The sequence below is a fragment of the Alligator sinensis genome, unplaced genomic scaffold (assembly GCF_000455745.1).
Source record: "Alligator sinensis unplaced genomic scaffold, ASM45574v1 scaffold658_1, whole genome shotgun sequence".
Lineage (NCBI taxonomy): Eukaryota > Metazoa > Chordata > Crocodylia > Alligatoridae > Alligator > Alligator sinensis.
Window position 1 is genome coordinate 752,478 of NW_005842109.1, and position 15,322 is coordinate 767,799.

The window sequence follows — 15,322 nt, forward strand, 5'->3', positions numbered from 1 at the left end:
CCCGGGCGCCCCGGACGGTCAGGCGGACTACAAGTCCCGGCGGCCCCCGCGCGCTGCCGCCCCGACTTCCGGGATAGCGTTTAAATCCCCAGCGAGGCTGCGGGGTGTGGGTGAAAGGACGGGAGAAGCGGGGAGGGGCTGCCTCTCTGGGCCGTGGTGCAGCGGGCGGGTCTCGGTCTCGGGGGAGGCACAGCCTGGGCAGGGGCTGGGGCCCGGCCTGGCCAGAGTCCCTGGCACACATACCATCAGGAGTGGATGGGCCAACAGGCCCTCTGGTCGGCAACCCTGGTACTAGTAATAAAATTGTTGTTAATAATGATGATTATAATATATAAGTGTAATACACAATGTATAATATGATGATTATACAAAGTTAATCATAACGTTGCAGACAGCAGCGGAGCATTGCAGCCCGTGTGGATTTAAATCTCCCTGGTGCCCCAATGCCCTTGTGGATTTAAATCCCACCTCCCCCCGTTTTATGCCTGCTCTGTCAGTGGGCAGGCTGCTTTCTGGACCCAGTCCCTCTGGGACACAAAAGCTACGGCCAGTTTGGTCTCTGCAGCAGCAGGCTTCTGGACAATCTGGGACTCAACACAAGTGAAGGGCTGGTCCGCTGCTGGAAAAGGCCTGGCTAGGAGTGTCGTACCCTCCAGACGATCCAGCGGTGCTCTCACCAGGGAGCTTTGTTCTCACCATGAAGACACCAGGCCTTCTGCTTCCTGAGCATCCGAAGCATTGTCGTGAGCCAGTGCGCTGCAAAATGGGGAAAAAGAAAAAGACAGCGGCTACTTAACTGTCTAAGGTCAATTGTCTTATTTCACTATGGCTGAGAGAGAGAATGGAAGCATGCTAGGCTATGTCCTTGGGAAATTAGCAAAGCTTTCAGAGATGGAAAAGCATTCCTAACAGCAACCACTTGTGTCTAGATTTGATCAGGTTTAAAAAAAAAAAGTTTTGAGCAAATAGGTTTCAAATTATGCAAATGATGAGTGGAATAAAGCTCGAGTCCTTCCAGAACCTCAGTTCAAAGTGACTTTTAGTTATGCAGGCCGAGGTTACCTGATACGTGCACTCATCAAACCGTGACAGGATCATAGCAATCGTAATATACATCTGACGACCATGCTGACCCTGAGTTTGCAGGGTTCCTAACACAATGGGACCAGCCTTGGTTGGATGTTTTTGCATACTGTAATAAAAAGAAATATTTAATAATCGGTGTTCTCTTTGACTGATTGCATGGACAAAGCTATGAATTACTAGAGTAGGCTTTCTCTAACCATGTACAGCCAGAGAAGAATTTCTTTTTTCTGAAGACATTCTTTTTTTCCTGAGGCTGGCTTTGACAAACCCCATTTTTAAACCATGACAAATTCTGATTTTGTAAAACTCTCCTCAAACTGGGGGTATACATACCCCTGGGCATATATAGAAAGCTTTTACAAGGTCCAGCTCTTCCTGTGGACACTCTTATTTTACACATTAGAAACATTGAATAATAGCATTCATAGCAAGTGCTATACTTGCATGACCATAATAGTATACCAGTAATTATGCTCGTGCTGTGATACCAGATAATTTCCCCATTCAGACAAGCCTTCACACAGGACTTAATCAGATTTAAAACTCCATAACCCAAGAACACCAAAACATAGCTTTCTTATGGTGATGGCTCTAAATCAGAGAAATCTTGTCATCTGTCAATATATTTTATATGTCCATCCAGTTTAGGTTAGTCTACATCTATACAGAGTCAAGACAGCCAACTCAATCTTCCTCTATGTTCTGAGAGACTTGTCCACATTTGGACAGCTATTTGAAGTCTCACAATAATTCATATCCTTTAATTTACATTTGGAACTATTATACCTTGTCTTTCTGAGCCAAAAAAGCATCTTGTCAGCTGAACTAGCTCAGTCCATTTAGCTGAACACAAATCCCTGCACCTTACCAGCCACATAAGACACAATTTAACTCCATTGACATAATCTGAGGAGGGTGAAGAAATTTAGTCAAGAAAAACTAATACAACTAAAGTGGAGCTTTTTTGGCTTATGCAGGCAGGGCTGTAGTTAGAAGGAACAGCGAGCTAACTTAACACTTTGGCTATACACAAATGTGCACTGGTTTTAGTTTAGCTAAAGCAATAACATCTTTTTAAACAACCTTTAGCATCAATTTAAATTTGAAGTTATATCTTAAACTAAACAAGTGAGATGTTGAATGTAGATAAGCCCCAAGGCAGAAAATTATCCAGTAACAGTGAATTGGTTGGTTGTAGTTTAATTATGGTAGAAAATACCTTGGAGTCAGGGCTCTGAACCACTGCTTATATTATTGTTCTTTCATTGCTTTGTTTGTTACAAAAACAAATCTCATTGTACAATAATATATTACATATTTTATGGTCTTATATATTTACATGTAGAACCCACTAATTTTCTTAACACTGAGCATAGAGTTGAACAACCTGTTCAAAATGAAGCCGCAAAATTGTGTCTTTATTAGGTCTGTACTTAAATAACAGTATCTATTGAAAAAGCTACAGTCAAGATGTAGCACAGTGTTTTAATACTGTGTAGTTTTGGAAAACCTGGGGAAATAGTGTATTATATTTAAACAATGGTAACTTGGTTATCAAGCACCCTGAGTGTAAATCTTCTTAGACATTATATTCTTTCCTGTTTTTCCCCAATTTTTCTTTTCTCATTCTGTCCTCCCTTTGTTCAGCTGCCTCAAACTCTATCTAATTTCCTTCCTCCTTTCTTATTTTTTCTTTTTCCTGCCCTCTTCTCATGCTCTTTGCATCCTCTGTTGGTCTTCACCTATTTCATCTCTGTGTGACTTAGCTCATTCCACATAAGGTTCACATCATCATCCTTCTACTTTAACACACTTTCTGAGGGCTGCCCACTTCAGAAGAGATGTACTGTCTCCAGCATCTCCACCTCCCAACCAGGGAACCTTTGAAGGGTTGAGAGATCCACACCATACAGTGACAATACTAGGCAGTCTTTTCACTGTCTCTGCTGCACAGATTCATAACTTCCAGAATGAGTAGGCCATATATTCTAAGCCACATTGGCTGCTTCTTTCTCTGGCTTAGGTAGACTCAAGTTAGGTACTGGGTGTGTTGTTCTATGCCAGATTGCCATTAGGTATACTTTGTGATTTTTCTAGACCTGTGGTTGGCAATGTTTTTCAGCAGTGGACCAGAATGACCAAGCTCGGGTTGAAGGCAGGCTGGTGCTCGTACCCAGCCAGCACTGCTGCCACTTGTCCCCACTGCCCAACAATGGTGCAGCATAGCTGAAGTGTCAGGCTGCAGCACAATACAGCATTGCATGGGCAAAGCCCCTCACCACAGAATCCCATTGAAGCCTCCCACTGATGAATATTGCCGAAGCCCCCACTCCATGATCTGGATCCAATGGCCCTGTGGGCCAGATCTGGTCCATGGACCAGAGGTTGCTGACCTTTTTATTAGACAGAGAAAATACAATATATCTAATCTGGATAGAAGTAAGTAATTGATAAGATGCCACAGGGGAAATTATCAGTTAAGATAAAAAGATGGGTTTTAGTGTGAAACTTGTCAAGTGGGTAAGGAACTGCCTGAAAGAGAGGTGAAAATGGGACCCCTGAGTATTAGAGTAATAGAAATGGGATAAAATAAAGGAAGTTTGCCTTTATCTAGGAGCCCCTCTACATGTTTACATTTATGCTGCAATTAAAGTGTTAATTGTGATATAAATGATAAGGGTGCATATTAAAATGGCAAATGAGCCATAAAAATATTTCACATATATTTAGAACATTTTCATGGCTGGTTTGCATGGTGCCTTAAATTGAATGTGTGGCATGTCCAGGGCTGCCCCAGGGCCAGGGCAAGCAATCAGTTGATTGTACAGTCCTGGCTTTGAGGTCTTGAACTGGCCCATGTGGTCCTGGGGCCAGGGCCAACAACCAGCTGATGGTCAACCCTGGCCCAGGACTACACTGGCTCACACCAGGCTGCAGGCATCTGGCTTTCAACTAGCTGGTGCAGGGCAAGACCAGGATCATGATCCCAGTCTCCCCCTGCACCAGCAAGCAGAGGAGGCACAGTTGGCATCTGACCCCTGATCCTTAAATTGCACCTCCTGCCATGTACAAGTGGCACTGCAGGAGGTGCAACTGTTGCAATCAAGTATCAGGTCCTATGGAGCCTTTAAATCAGGGGTGTCCAACCTTTTTGAATGTGGGGCTGGATCACAAACTTTTTATCACCCAGAGGGCCAGCGAGCCATATTCAAAGACATCACAGGAAGTGGTATCATATCAGGAAGTGATGTCACGTGACCTTTGACACCAGTGAAGTTGCAGGGGTTGACATGGTGCTAGTTGACATGGCATGCATGCCCGGGTTGACATGGTGCTGCAGGAGCTGCTGGGCTACAACCGGGTTGACCTGGTGCTAGAGAAGCCATGGGGCCAGGCCGGGGCTAACCTGGGGCCCACCTGGCCTGCCGGTGCCATGCCCAGGTTGACATGGTGCTGCAGGACCCGCCTGGGCAGATCTGGGTCGGCACCAGCCAGGAAAAGCATCATGCAGCTGAAGCCGGCTTCCCATGTGCTGCTGGGGATGGGAGGAGGCCGGCCAGGTCTGCACCGACCAGCAGAAGTGGCAGTGGAGCTGTGTGCCGCTTGGGACTGACTCGTCCCGTCCTGAGTGGCACACGGCTCTGCCGTCGCTTCTGCTGCCCAGTGCAGACCTGGCCAGGCTCCTCCCATCCCCAGCAGCCCACGGGAAGCGGACCCCTTGGGGCCTCGCACACGGGCGGCTGGGCCCAGAGAGCTGCAGCGCCCGGGGGGAGACTGGCCGGGGGAGCAGGCACCACCTTGCTGTGGGGCAGGGCAGCGGGGCTGGCTTGAAGTGGGCAGGTGAGGAGGCAGGCGCGGGCCAGCAGTAGCAGCGGCCACTGCTTGGCCTCCCACGTGGGGCCGCTCCCCTGGGTCCCACGGGAGTAAGCAACTCCCCTCCCCTTGCTGCCAGCTGGGACCCATGGGCTGGCCCTGCCTGCTTCGCTGTGGCCCCGCTGCCGCAGCTCCACACTCCACGCCACCTCTGCGGCTCCGCATCACCGGCTCTGCACTCCCTGGCGGCAGCTCCGCACTCCGCACCGCCGCCACCGCAGGTCAGATAAAATGGCTTGGCGGGCCCCATGGCGGCCTGCGGGCTGTATGTTGGACAAGCCTGCTTTAAATGAACATGTGCCAGGGTCCTAGGATACTGCACTGATGGTATAAAAATAAAATAATCCCTCTGCACATGAGTATGTAACTATGAATTGTGCTAAAGAGACTGGATGCAAAATAATTAGGAAGATGTGAGTAAAGTGTTGCACTTCTGTAGCCCGGGTACACCCGGGGGGTATGCCCTGTCCTCCGATGACAGTGGTGGTGGTCAGGCAAGGTGCTGAGGAAGGGGTCAGCTACTAGAGCAGCTTCCTCCCCTCTCTATAGAGCTAGGTCAAAACCAAATACTTATGTACAATTTATTACAAAAATAAATACAGATGCTTAATGTAAAACGCAGAATATTTACAAGGCTTAACAAATAATACTATATATAATATTCCACAATTCACATATAATACCAAATATGAACCAAATAACTTACAACCTGTACAACACAATTAATACATAGGGATATTAACCTATATAACCCAAGTAACTTAACCATAATATGTCTTTAAACCTTCACAAATAACAATACCAATATACACACTGAGACATTACAACACATAAACCATATAAACCCCCTTAAAGAATACCCCTAGCTATATAGCCCTTAACACGACAACCTCAAAATAGGGAGTGCACTCAGCACTTCCCCAAGGGGTTTCCCTGCGGCCCCTCCCCTTTAGGGCCCTGGGATGTGGACACGCCCCTCCCACAGTGGACGATGGAGACGGCAGACCCTCCTCACCTGCGTCAGCCTCCCCTGTGGGGCCCGCTTCCCCAGTAACTCACGCTTCTTCTCTGGAGAAGTCAGGGCTTGTCCCCTGGTGGCCAGTCCTGCAAAAGCCTCTCCCTAGTGGCACCTTCGGCTCTTCTCGATGGCCTGGTGCCCTGCACTGGGCACCCAGGGCTGTCTGTCTCTCACGGGAGCCAAGCCCTTGCAGGCTCTGACTCCCCAGTCTCACACATGGGGTTTTCCCCTTTTCCGGGCCCTGCTGTGGGCACTGGGGCTCTTTTAGTTACAAGTGGAGCTGCACTGCGGGGCTCCAGTCACTCGGCTTAGGACTGGGGCTAACATGAGCAGCCGCGAGCTGCTTCCAAGGCAGTTCTCCGTGCGCTGACCTGCGCACTGGGTGAGGCCCGAGCAGCCTCAAGCTGCTCCCAGGGCCAGCTCTCCATCTGCTGATCTGCATACCGACTACTCAGCCGCTTGCTGGGTTTGCAGGCTCAAGCTGCCTCAAACAGCTTCTAGAGCCTGATCCCCACGCACCGATTTGCACATCACCAAAGCTCAAGCAGGGTCCTGAGGATGGCCGTCTCTGGAGCACCTCTCTCCTCGCTGTCCCTCATCATTTCTCTCCCAGCCTGCTGAGCACGCTCCCCTTTTATACTCTTCAGGGGTTCCACCCCCGAAGTTCTCCGGACCTGGCTGGGGCCGTTCCGATTTCGGGCCCGCTGCTTCTTGCCCCCGCCCTTCAGAAAAGGGTGGGGCATTGCTTCCCTTGTGCTGCCTCCAGATTGGTGGGTGGGCTATACCAATCAAACAGCAGACCCTCAATCCTGGGACTCAACCCAAGCTCCGAAAAGGTAAGCCTGCTACACTTCTACAGAGTGCAGCTCTTTTAGTTTCTGAAACCTCAGAAAAGTATCAACGCCAGCAAAAAAATAGAACAGTGCCCTAGAGCAGCGTTTTTCAATACCTAGAGGAGTCACAAAAAGTAACAGGATGGTCACAATTTGCTGAACATTTTATTACAGCTGACAGTACAGCATACATTGTCTCCCCATTCCCTGTACACACTTAGACTCCAATGTCAAATATAACCTGTCAGTCTCTTGAACCATACATATAAATAAATTATATATCCTTATCGTTGTCGATATTGATGATTTTTACCCTTACTTCCAAAGTAAATTTAAAAGGTCAGGGTTTTAAAAAAATCAAATAATTGCTTGCCAGGCTGAAATGAGAAACATTAATATTGCAGTAAATTAAACTTCACATTGCTACTGTTCTTGAAGCTGCCATAAATACTATACTTTAGCATAAAGGAGAATGAAACTGGTTTCCAAAAAAAGTGTTTATTTTTCATAGATGCCATTTGCTGTTTGTAAGTTATGTTCTCATAAGGGAGCTGTACAGCATGATTTAATAATCACAGGGTAGAACAGTCAACTGTAAATGAGTAGAACTAGAATGATGAAAAAATTACAAGGAAAGACCCCAATCCAGCAAAGCACTAATCATGTACATAACTTTAAGCAGGTGGATAGTCCCATTGTAATCAAAGGGTCTTACTTAAGTGCTTAAAGTTATGGACATATTAAAGTGCTTGCCTGGATCAAAGCCCAAATCCTGAGCCATGTTTTCAGCTGCATACAGTCCAGATGCAGTGGAAGCCAAAGATTTCAAATGAGCTAGCAGGGGATTTCCTTACTAAGGGCAGAGTAAGAGTTGAAACTGCTGGCTACTATATAGGAGAACCAAGCTCTAGGAAGTTTCATAGTGTCTCCCATGCCAGCCAATTTGCTAACTAATGATCAACCCAGGAACTTCATTGCTGTTCCTGGTACATGAAGCAGAAAGAGCACCTCTTCAGTATCCAGATCTTTGGCTGGCATACTGTTAGCAGTCAGAAATATAATCTGTTTCTTTGTAAACCAAGTTGTGTTGACGTCGAGAACATTAAAGGCAAACATGAAATCCCAGAGGGTTTAGCGGCCATTTTTTAAAGTAATAAACACAATTTAAATCAATGACTGGCTGTTATACAGGCACCTCCTTTAAGTCCAGCCTTTCAACCTCCATTTTCTTTACTCACACCAAATCCGTGTGTGTGTGTGTGTGTGTGTGTGCGCGTGCAAATAGGGGAAATGCACATGGATGTTTGTATAGTATTCTGATAGTTTACACACATATTGTTCAGGTAAACATAGTGCAAGGGAAATGAAAATTTACCCCTTTATTAAGCCATCTTTTATGTAATAAGCACAGAAAGAACTGTGGGCTTTTAAGACTGTGTTATTCTGATTCGTTTCTCATCCCTTACTTCTCTTTCAGGAAATCTTACACAAGTTTCTTTTTCTTGTTTTTTGTTGCTTTCTGATAACTCTTTATTTTCAGAATCCGCTTCTCTTTCCAAGCCTATCTCTGGGATCTATTTCATGACTACCAACACCATCTCCACATCATCTCTGTACAGTGACTCCTAAATCCACCTTTGTGCAGTTCCCTATTTCTGCCTCTGAACATAGGATCACTGAATCCAGCACCCTATAATTGCAGGCAATGGTGTAATAGACTTTTATTATAAAAGGTTTCAGAAAATGATCCTCTTACCTGCCTTCCACACACCACAAAGTCCCCTTTAGTCCTCATCCCAAACTTTCGATCTTTAATATAGACAAAACCTACAGCCTAGCAAGTGCTACAGGAAGAGAATAAGAGAGACAAAGAGCACCAAGACCTTCAGTTCCCAAAATTGCATGGAATCTGTTAGGAAAAGTGTGCCCAGAAAATCCTAGGAAATGGATTATGTCTTTTTGCTACAGAGGAAGGAAGGAATATCTTAACAGCCCTTGCCAATTTGTTCTGGGGATAAATTCCTTCTTGGCCCCAAATCTGTTGATTGTTTTAACCCAGAGACACCCAATATACAGTATGTTTCACTTACCAGTTTGTCCTATTCTGTTATTAAAAACCCCAAACATTTATTTACCCCCTTCTAATCCCTTACCCCTTCCTTCTTAATTACTGCTGATAATTTTATCATGCTTCCAATCACCCAGGTTTATAACCTGTGTCATGTTTGACTCCTTTTCTCCCACCACATATAAACTATTGCTTACTGCTATTGGTTCCTATTTTATAACACCTGATCTTTCCTCAAATGCCTACTACCAAAGCCCCAGTCCAAGGCTTGGTCATTGTATATGTTTCAATCGCTGTTAATGTTATAATTCTATAGGACATCCTCCTTCCCTTTCTCCTTTCTGATTCTTTCTTAGATTCAGCTGCTATTTCGCTTTCTTGCCCACCAGTCAGGCTGTATCAATTTCCTATTTTAATTCTTTAACTGGTCCCTTCTTTATCATGTTCAGTCTTCTGTCTTCACCTTCAGGGCTGTGTGCAATTCTGTTCCTGCCTTAATCAATGCTTATGTCTTTGCTCCCACACACTGTGGTCCACCCATACCTTCCCCTAATCACTTCCTTCCTTACCTCCTCACACTCTTCTCTAAGTGCTTTCATTTATGCCGCCCTTTATTTATGTCTGGGACAACTTGTAAACAAAATCTGCCAATGCCTCATTCAAATCTCTCCAGAAAAATTTATTTCTCCCACAAAGTCTATCCAATTGAAATTCTTCCACTAAAATAGGCATCAGTCCTTTATAATAAAAATGTTCCTGTTTCATAACCCCAAAAAACCCACAAAAAACCCCTAAGATGAAACTAGCTGTGGAATTGGCTTTTGCCAGTTGCTTTCTGCCAAAATGATGTGCTGGCTCTCTCAGTATTAGAATGGACTGTCTTCCATATATTTGCCATGTTCTTTTCTGTCCTCAGATGCTGAGCCTCCTCAGAAGGGCTTTTGGGCCTGATTCTGATTTCTCATTGCTTGTAAAAGGCTACAACCTCACTGATGTCAACAGAGCTAAACAGGTATAAAGCTGGCTGGCTGAGAGATAATGGCTACTGCCTGGCACTAGAGAAATAATAATTGTATTCATGAATGAGAATTAGCATATTAATATTCTCTCTCCCCCTTTTAAATAATTAGCTCCTTTGAAGAAACCTCTCTTCTAGCTCCATCTCCATAATTCTGCGCCTTGCCATAAAGAACATGTAAATTAAGTGCCCACACTGGTTACCAAACAATGGGATTCACTATTTTTTGGGACTTTGGAACCTTGAGAAAAGATCTTCACATCTGCCAAGAGCAGTCAACTGTCAACCCATAACTGGCATCCTCAACGGGTATGAAACCGTCCAATTGTTGGCACTGCAGGCCTTCCTCTGTGTCCATACAATAGGTTCCCTATCAGAACTGGATCCTCGGAGCACTGCTACATGTTTATTATTGGGTAGAATGAATGAACCACCATATAAGACACACTGGTTTCATTACATAAGAATAAAAAAGGGAAAATATTCCTCCTGGGTCATTTTTTGCTTTACTGGGAATTAAGTCAATGCCAGAATTCCCACTGACTTTGGTGGAAACAGGAGAAGGTTCTCCATACATAGCTTCAAGCCAGCAAAGGCCATGCATAAGTATGTGAGAAAGCACAATGGCTTTATCTGCTAGCGTTTCCCCAGTGTAGCTGGGGCAGCCATACCCTTTACAGCTGTCAGTTTGTTTTGTAATATGAATGGCAAAATATTGGTGACAAAATATTGGCATAGGGTCAGTTGCAAGTTGGATCCTCATAGATTACTTCCAAGTAAAATAATTGAACAGCTTCTCTTGGCTAAGCTAAAATAAGCAAATATCATACATTCTTTTCTGTATTATCATCTTCAGAATATAGTTTCTAGTACTTATCTGAAATGTGTAACCAGCAGCAATGGTATGAACAAGAGCAAATTTATTTCTGCACTTGATTATAAGTTTGAAACATTTCAGAATAAGAATTACCATGACAAAAGGAAGCATTCTGTCCTTGAAGCGAATATGGAGAAGCACAAATTGTTCAGTCAGACTTTGAAAGAAAACAGAGCTATCAAGGCCAGAACTGACCCCTTTAAAAAGAGAAATGAGAAAGGATTCAAAATACCCTGGTGATGAGCACTAAAGAAATCACAATTAATATAAATGATTAAATTAATTAAAGAGACAGAAAAGTTTGAGGACTTCTTTTAAAGTCAGGGTCTGATACACGGGGAAGCGTAAGAATAAAATTCTCCAGGGCCTTGCTTGGAGTCCAGAATCAGCGTGACTCCTTCCCTTGAAGAAAGTGAAAACTAGAGGAGGCTGAGTATGTACAGCTTTATTATCCTTTTCATTGTGGATCAAAGAAATAGAATCCTCAGGGCTGCCAGCTCTTTGATTTTGTACAGAGGATCTGGAGTACAGATTTTTCCGGACTGCATACTAACCATATTTGATTTATTAATGTTGGATATGCACTACTTTCCTAAACCTCTGCATATATAAAAAATTTCTGGTAGGATCTGTGTCTTTTTACTGGTTTGTTTGTGGCTTTTTTTAATAGATTCAATATGAGCAAACTTCTCTATAATCATTTATAAAAGCTGTACATATTCTAATTGAAAGGAGGTTTGTTTCCATTTGTAGTCTTTCTTCACACCTGAACCTATTTCTTTCATTCCTAACCTCATCACATTCATAGGCACCAGATGTATTGTGCATTAAAAACTACATAAAGTATATAGTTCACTTACATTTTCAGGCATAGGCTGCCATAATTTCTGTACTGTTTTATGAAACTTTTGTATAGAAAATCATTATGTCCAAATATAAATGCATCATGGTATTTTTCATAGATAACTGCACTGACTGCATGCATCTGTAGATGAACTGTTATGTGTAGATTTTAATATAAAGGTCACTAACATCTTACTCCAAATGTCTGTGCAAAATAGCAAACGAGCTTTCAGGTGTTTTCACTGATACAGAAGTGTCTGATTGCTAAAATTGGAATGACAGAAATGTGTAATTAAAGCTGTACAAAATGTGAAAAAGAGCAGTAGTTTATACTTTAAGAAGACTGCAAGAGCAAATATCAGAATGGTGAGAACTGCCGTATAAGGCCACTTGTTGTTACTAAAAACCTTGCATAAATCTCACTGTCAGACAGATTAATGCTGCTGCTTGGAGGTCTTTATGAGAGAGCTGGTAAGCATGGAAATAGTTTCACAAGCCAAAATGCAAAGGTACACAAAAGAAGGTGGAGTTTTTACTAGCTGCTTTCCAGCTGGCATTTATATATTGATTTAGAAGCAAGAAACGTTCCTATAAAATATACTTTAAGGACACAAAACCCAAGGAGAAAGGTATTGACTTAAATAAGGTATATTAGTAATCTGCCCCTGAAGGCATAATCCCAGGTGATTTTTCTGTGTAAGCCTCTAGTGGAAAATATCTTTGAGTGCCCCAAGAATGTATTAGAACTATGTTCTTTAAAGTATTCTGCTGTATATAAACTATTAATGCTATGGGTGGGGAAGGAATCTAAAATGTCAAGGGTTTTAGGTGGCCAGGCAAACTACTTTCAACTCTTGTTTGTCCATGAATGAATAAGAAACGTTGGTTGCCTTGTTTATTTCTTGGAGATAAATATATACATCTTGAGTTGACCTGGGGAATATTTCTCATGTAACTGATAAAATCAAATTCAGCACTGGTGGAAGTGAATGGAAGCTGCTCCTATTTATGCCTGTGAAAAGAACAATGATCTGATTGGCATCACCAAGACCTGTGGGGACAGCTGTTAGACTAGACTGTTAACATTGAGGGTTACACTCTGTTTTAGAAGGACGGGGTTGGGAGAAAAGGTTGTGGTGTTGCCTTGTATGTCAAAAACACATACACTTGTTCTCTGGTTCAGGAAGAAGGTGGCAAAGCAGAATGCATTTGGGTGAAGATGAAAGATGAAAGACACACCACCAATATAATGCTGGAGATTTATTATAGGCCACCTAATCAAGAAGATGAGGTAGATGAGGCACTCTTCAAGCAGGTGACAAAGCTATCCAAAAGCTATGGGTTGGTACAGATGTCCATTTTCCAGACATCTGCTGGAAGAACAATGCAGCCAAACATAAAATGTCAACCCAGTTCCTAACTTGTGTGGAAGACAACTTTCTATTCCAGTAAATAAGGGATACAACTAGGAGATCATCTATCTTGGGTCTTGTCCTGACCAACAGGGAAGAACTGGTGGAGGGTGTGAAGGTGATAGGTAACTTGAGAAGAAGTGATTACAATTGTATTGAATTCCAGATCCTGAGGCCTGGAAAGCATGAGGTCAGCAAAATTAGGATGCTAGATTTAAAAAGGTAGATTTCATTTGACTCAAGGAACTAATATGCATGGTGTAATGGGAAGACAGAGTGAAGGACAAAAGTGCCCAGAAGAGCTGGGAGCTTCTAGAGGGTGCAGTATTGGGAGCCCAACAAGAAACTGTCCTGACACGATGGAAACACAAAAAAGACGGCAAGAGACCAATGTGGCTACATAAGGAGTTTCTAAAATGTCTTGAATGCAAAAGGAATGCATACAGGCAATGGAAGAATGGTCAAGTCACCAAGGATTCATACCAGAAAATAGCAAGAACCTGCAGGGACAAAATCAGGAAGGCAAAGATAAAGAACAAGCTGTACTGGCAAAAGTGGTTAAGGACAATAAAAAGAGATTCTATAAGTATGATGCCCCAGAAAAGAAGAACCAAAGCAGCTGTGGATCCTTTGTTAACAATCCGGGGGAACTCCTAACTAAAGATACAAAGACGGCAGAGCTACTCAACAACTACTTTGTCTCAGTCTTCAAAAAAATTTAAGCTGCCAGACACCTAACAGGGATTATCTGGATAAGGGGGACAAACTGAGGGAGGAGATAACAAAGAAGACTGTCAGAGAGATTTTGTTGGGTCTGAATGGGAGACAGACTAGGTACCAGGGGACTGGAAAAAGCCTAACTTAATTCTCCTCTTTAAAAAATGCAAGAAAGAGGACCCAGGGAACTACAGACCAGTAAGCCTCACCTCAGTAACCTGGAAGTTACTAAAGCATATCCTAAGGAAGGTCATTTGAAAGCATCTGGAGGAGGACAGTCTGATTGCAAGCAGTTAGCATGGATTTATGAAAAAAAAATCATGTCAAACAAACCTGATATCCTTCTTTGACAAAATAACTACTTGGGTGATGAAAGGAATGATGTGGTTATAGTGTATCTGGACTTCAGCAAGGCTTTCAGATGGGGGGCTGGGGTGGAATGGGCTTCATCTCTCCCCTAAAGGCAAACGTATTTTGTCTTCTAGGTTGGCTGATCCCATACGGCAGGCTTTAAACTAGCTTCGCCGGGGGAAGGGGCCACTCCAAGTAGAGAGGATGCTTCGCCAGCATGCAGGGTGACAAGAGAAAGGGACGCGCAGGTAAGCAACAACATCCTGGGAGTAGGGAGCCACAACAGCCCTGGGAGTAGGGGGGGAGGCGCGTGCACACTCAGGGGGCCTCAAGTGCCTCTACACCAATGCTCGTAGTATGGGGTGTAAGCAGGAGGAACTGTGCCTCCTGATTGTAAGTAAGAATCCAGACTTAATAGGGATCACAGAAACCTGGTGGGACCCTACCCACGACTGGGCAGTGGGCATTCGGGGATGCACCCTATATAGAAGGGACAGGACAGAGAGGAAAGACGGGAGAGTTGCGCTCTATGTCAAAGAACAACTTACATCATCAAGGATTAACTTCGGGTTAGAGGAGGGTCGGGCGGAGACATTGTGGGTCAAACTACAAGGAGGGCATGGCGAAAGGGACCTTACAGTGGGTGTCTACTACAGACCACCCAACCAGGGGAAAGAACTGGACTGGGACTTCTCCGGTCGGCTTATGGAGGCGGTTAGGTCAAAGGATGTCATTGTCCTGGGTGACCTAAACTACCCACACATTTGCTGGGAGGAGCAGACAGCCAGGTCTGACCGCTTGCGTAGTTTCCTGGCTGTTTTAAAGGACCTTTACCTTTTCCAGGAGGTGCACAGCCCCACTAGGTGTAACGCCTTGCTGGATCTGGTCCTGGCCACTGGGGATGACCTGGTGAGGGGACTGCAGGTCCTTTACCACCTAGACAATAGCGATCATCACCTGCTGGAATTCACTATCCAATGCAGGGTGTCAAGGGCTTATAGCCAGACTAAAGCCCTTGACTTCAAAAGGGCCAACTTCAATGAGCTTCGGAGATTAGTGGGGGAGGCACTGAGGGCCCAGAAGGTAGAGGAGATGGGAGTCCATGAGGGATGGTCATACCTTAAGGGGGCGATCCTCCAGGCCCAAAAGGTAACAGTCCCTGAGAGAAGCAAGGGGGGTAAGAGTGCTCAGAAACCCCCTTGGCTCAGCAAGGGCATTCAGGAATG

The 15,322-nt window shown here is 44.3% G+C and overlaps 1 long non-coding RNA gene across 9 annotated transcripts in view; it reads left to right on the forward strand.

Annotated features, from left to right (window-relative positions):
- LOC106722244 overlaps window positions 1–15,322 on the forward strand; it is a 61,945-nt gene that overhangs the window by 7,675 nt on the left and 38,948 nt on the right. For 3 of the 9 annotated variants that reach the window (XR_003094283.1, XR_003094284.1, XR_003094277.1), the window contains exon 2: window positions 14,231–14,344. This is a non-coding gene — a long non-coding RNA (uncharacterized LOC106722244). The other 6 variants (XR_003094285.1, XR_003094279.1, XR_003094281.1 and 3 more) reach the window with 6 other exon arrangements.